Here is a 5929-nt window from a genome sequence, read left to right as displayed (position 1 = left end):
AAATATTCACTTTCAACCCTTATTTTCATCCTTTTCGAAGGTAGCTACATGAAAATTAAGATTGGGAATGAAATCAGCAACCTTGAAAATCCCAAGAAACAAATTTTCATGTATTTCGGTAATTTATTGACTCGTGCCAGTTTTGGCACGAAAACCAGAAAAAAAAAGCTTACTAGTCAACCGGTTAATAATAAAAAATCAAAAGTAAAAATGAAATTTTTTCCACTCTGTAAATATTCTAATACGGCTCCATAGTTCTCGAAAATTCCAGATCAATTTATTAACGTACCATGTAGAAATTTTTGGTTGACAAAAATTAGCAAAAAAATCTGATAAAATTTGAATGTGTTGGAATTGAAGAAGTAAAATTTTTTCTCTCCGAATTTTCCAAAAAACCCCGTTGTTTTACTACAGTTACCACAATCAATGTACTCGAGGTTCCGCTGAAAAATAAAAAAAAAAAAATATATCAAAAATTGAGGAGACAAATTGTTTTATCTGAACTTGCGGCCCAGTTGAAAAAGAAATCAAACGAACGAAAATATCAATGTTTGTTGAAACGATGTAGTACCCGTAATGAAAGTCGTAGAGACTTTTCGAATACACCAAAGTAAAGCTAAATGTCTTCTCTTCAAAATGCGCCTTGTTGCATCCAAATATCTAAACCAGCGGTGCAGTAGCATTAAAAAGAACGTGAGAACATTTTTATATATGCGTATAGATCTCTCGCCACGCTACGACGAGTGGGAGAGAGAGGGAACGAGTCTTCACGCGCTGTCTCTCGCGCTCGATCGGGCGCGAATAGAGGGGATATCGCGTTCAGTGGACTGGGCGAAACGAAACGGGACAAAAGTCACGTTTCGTGCAAAGGACGTATGTCCAAAGGTAAACAAACGCTACTTAAGTCTTTCTGACTCCAAGCGACTAGAGCGTACCGAAACATTCGATTTTAATTGCTTAAATCATCATATCTCGGGATTGAGTAAACGGATTTACTTGCAATAACGATCAATTGAAAGAGAAAAATCGAAAAAAAATTATCACTAATTTTCAGATTTTTAGCTACAATGGTTTATCCGTGAGAACGGTTTGAAAAACGTTATGACGTCATAAATCGACATATTCGCGTATATAAGAGTGCGGCAGGGCTCGCGCTGACTTTTCTTTTACACTTTAGTTTTTTTTTTAATACTTGGCGTCGAGCCGCTACCGCGTCTCTTGATGAGAATCGGGTCGAACTATGATTAGTTCACAAGCAAAATTTGAAAATATACTTACTACCTTTTGGAACGACTGCAGTGATGGAAATGGTTTTTGGGCGCCAGAGTGGTTGTATAACTCAAACTAAAGAAGATTTTTATTTCCATGAGATGGCGTTCCGCATCATGAACACCTACACTCCCGTTAGATGGCAGCGGTAAAGATAGGGTCAAAATATCTCCGTGCAATTTTTCTGCCTTTAAATAAAAGGAATAGGTTGTATTTCTTCGCGAATAATTTATAACTTTTTTTTTATATCCTGATATAATTTTATTTCTTCGTGATCGTGATATGAATAAGATTTTTTTACTTTTCAGAGGAAGTTACTGTCGGTCGGGAACGAGTAGTCAGTAAATGTCAGACCACGGCGGGAACTCCCCGGTTTCATTCAGTCACATATTTCCTCGTTTATTTTTTATTTTCAATCGTTCAGTCAATCGACAATATTTTTAAAATTCATTGAAAATTAAAAAAAAAAGCAGTTGCTGTAATCTTATCCATGATATCAGCACCAGTCACTTAACGGCGCTGCGGTTGTTTTTGACAGCAACCCAAACTTTGCCCTCCTTTTTCGACTTTTTTAGTTTTTAATATAAATTATGGTCGAAAATACGTTCTAAGAGAAAATTCTTTTTCAAACATTTCCACGTTTTTTATGAATTTTCTAATTTCAATTATTAGTGGTAACATTATCAAACAAACACTCCGATTAAACTAAAAACACAGTCAAACAATTAGCGTTGAAAACAGAATGCAAAAATCGGAATAGAGCACCAAAGTTGAATAGTTTGGCTACCCAACTCTAGCGCACAAACTCAACTCAACCCAATTGTAATTCCACTGCATAGCACAAAAAACATTTTTTCTTGCAGAATTCGTCCATGAATACCAAACTTGATTGGTTATATGTTGAAGTGTGTTGGGATTCTTTGTTTATCACTTAATTATTTTAAAAAAATTTTGAATAGCTGCTTTTATCTTGAGTCCCCTCAATCCGATGCTAGTTGTACATGTTCGATGAGTAGCCGCTTATCAGAAAAAGTCCGAACTAATATGAAGAGTCCGTGCGAGTAGAAGTTTTATATGCTATGGTTAATTTGATTGTTATAACATTCAGTGTAAACAACTCGTGTAAGCATTTTCGTCCTTTTCGTGAATTATAAATCCGCATGTTTGTTAAAATAATCCTCAATTTTTTCTTCTTTTAGACGCCAGTGATAGTGATAAGTGCTTTTCGTCGATATAAGCTTCAATTCGTCGTGGTTGTGTACGGTTTTGGGTAGGTGTTTTTTCTCTTTTTTCGAAATCAAATCATGTACGGTTTCATAATTCGAATACGAAAAAATACAAGTGATTCTTACTAATCAATGGATTGACGAAATTTTTTAGACAATTACAGAATCACATAGACAATTGAACTCAGATGTACGGAAATAATTTTCTTCTTTATGGGAAAAAGATATGAAAAACGTTCCCTTATATTGAAAAAGTAATTCAAATAAAAAAAGATTTTGTACACACTGTCCAAGCTAATGGCAACATTGATTTGTTCAAATGGATTTATATGTGATTTTTCTATCTTTATGTCTGAATATGGGAATTACTCATTCGCAGGTAATCTGACCCAGGCGCTAAAATATCTAGGAAGGAAAATTAGAGGTTTTTAAAACATAACACCAACGTTCAATGTAATCAATTCCTCCACAGATCAGCAAAGGTAATATTACATATTTTTTCTTTCAAACTTGATTATAAAAATGCAATCAACCGAACACTATATACTCATAATCTAAAACCCTTACCGGTTCAATGGATAGAATATCATGTCAAAGACTCTACCGAGTCTCTTGACAACAGACTGCTGTATTCAATGGGTTAATGATCATGCGGTTTAGATTGAATACGTTATTGATTCGATATCGATTACAATTTTCATAAAAAATATAGAATCGTTCTGTCACCGATGGGTTATTAATGATTAAAAAGTTTGCAGCAGAATGCTTTATCGCTGCTATCTCATACAATGAGCGCTCATACACTGAGTGCTGGTTACAAACAAACTTGTTAACGAATGGATTGCCGCTGTCCCATGCACAGAGTGCCCATTCACTTTTTCTAATGGCGGGTTAAGAAACTCATTAATAAATGAATTATAGTGGGTTACAAAACTTATCGATAAATGAACTGAAAGATTTTCAATATTGAATGCATAGAATACAGATTTTGATTCCAATAAATATTGGAAAAAAGAATGTGAGAACTTTTTTTCCAATGTATTGATGAGTAAGCGGTTTTGATTGAAATGCTATATTTCTTCTGTTCTATATTCTGTATTTATAATAGTATTTATTAACGAAAGCTGGTAAAATACATAAAATTCAAAACAATTAAGATATTTTTTCTCATTCCAATATAACTAGCTTCTGCCCGCGACTTAGTCTGAGTAGTACGAAAATTATGAGTTTCATATTCCTTACTTGAAGGTCCTTGCTTTAAGTGATGATTTCTGTGATAAAAACTATCCTATGTTCTTCCGCGGGACCCAAACTATTTCATACTAAATTTGATCTAAATCTGTTCGGTTGTTTAAGCTTGAAGAGGTAACAGACAAAGTTACTTTCGCATTGATAATATTATATTAATAAGTTATAAGTTGGGATTGCGCGTGACGACACTTATTAATAAATGAACTAAGTTCTGTTTAATGGATCATAGAATACGCATTTCAATTCCAATACAAGGAATTTTAATGTTCGGTATGTTATCATTCAGTATGGAATTTTGCTCCGATTTTATGCAATTAATAAAAACCCATATCGACAGATTTGAATAATCTGACAGTATGTATATAATTATTATTCATTATATTCATGATGTTCCGTGCTTAAGAGCTCATTAAATAAAATTAGAAATTCATTTTAATCAGTAACTTATAAGCAATAATCTACATTTTGATTGGATTGGCTACAGAGGGTCCTAAATCTTTATATGAAAATAATCGTGTACTTATAATTGATAGCAAGGAAGGAGTTGTTGAAAATAAAATTTCCGACGTCGAAAATTATTGAAAAAAAACAATTGTTGCGTTTTCATCCGAATGAAACTCAATACGAAACTTAATCGAAATGGAAATCTGGCACTAAGGCCTTAAATTTCAGTTGCCAATGTAAGGGAAAAATATTGGCATAGAAAAACAACATTATATCCTTGAATTGATTTCAAGCCCACGAATCGTGATAAACAAATTCGTGCGAAAATGAGATCTGCACAATTCATCTCAATATATTATTTTAATCACCTGCTGCGACTGATATTTTTGGGATACATTTGAATGAAAATTGGTCGAAATGGAGGAATGGTTTTTATAGCGTGTCGATAAGAATCAATTTGTACAAAATTTAAACTTAAAAATGTTATTTTATCGATTACGATTGATATAAAAATAAAATATGGTTAAAATGGCAAAAAGAGACTGTTTCGTTTGAATGAATTTTCAGCGATAAACTCTATCAAATTTGTGGGTACTTCATAGACTATAATCCATTTTTTCCGAGATGAATCGGAATGTAAAATGGTGAAAACGAAAAAATGACTTCATAAATCGAAAAGAACAAATCTATTGGAAATTCAATTTTCTTCATAACATTCGCTCCGTGTACTTTGTTGCCTGCGATTTATATACAAAAAACAAACATTTTAAAGCTTTTCCATAATCAATAATATAACACCTATGTTACATCATCAATGTGAATTAAGCATTTGCTCGAGGACGGGTATTCAAGGATCGATGACGAATGAAGTACTTGTAACAATTTGTTACAATTTTACAAACGGTTTTTTGGCCAAGAGTGGATTTTTTTTCACTCTTTTTTGTCGCGGGGGGGGGGGAGTTAAGTTTACCACCCGGTTCCCCGGTGGACTGACTTTGTCCCGTGGGCCATATGTTTGTGACGCTGCTAGTGAAATCGGTCAGGGGGCCGCGATTTCTGCCGCGGCGGATCACGATGACCGGGGTGGTGGTTTCGGTAACCCCAGATGGCTCGGGGTTGGACCGAGGAGCCGGGATCTCAATGATTGCCCCCAGTCTCCGGCTTCCTGTGGCGATCCTAGGCGGACGTGTTTGGACCCGAGAACATACGACCTCGGCCGTGGAGTCTCCTCTCGGGGGGACGGGAACCCTCGTAGTTGGCGGAACTGACGAATCTTTTGTGGTGCTATCAGGAACGGCCTTCGTGAGGGGAACGGGCACCTTATTTTCTTTGGCCAGTGGATTTACCGACGGAGCACCCGTAGACGGAGCAGCCCACCGGGTCTTATTTTTCGTGGGGGTCCACTGGAGGGTACGGAGCTCACACTCCCTGCGGACAACGGAGATTCCCCTGCGTGGATCTGCGTTGAGTCGGTGTACGCAGACTTCCCTCAGAGTGGTCGCCAAGGCTCGCTTCGCCGCCCGTCGGGCGTGTCGGTTCCTACGCCGGGACTCTCTCGACATGGAGTAGAGAGAACGAGAGGGGAAGAGAAAAAAAACCACGTGTAGCCCGAGAATTATCGAGAACAATAGTAAAAATAAAGAAAAAACAATCAGGAAAGGAATTTCTGTTCTCAAGATTTATTGAGCAACAAACCACAAAGAAAAGAATACATACTGGCTTCAAGCCTAAGGTAAAAA

Source organism: Venturia canescens, chromosome 5 (assembly GCF_019457755.1).
Source record: "Venturia canescens isolate UGA chromosome 5, ASM1945775v1, whole genome shotgun sequence".
In the NCBI taxonomy this organism is placed as follows: Eukaryota; Metazoa; Arthropoda; class Insecta; order Hymenoptera; family Ichneumonidae; genus Venturia; species Venturia canescens.
Note: the sequence above shows the minus strand (reverse complement) of the source record.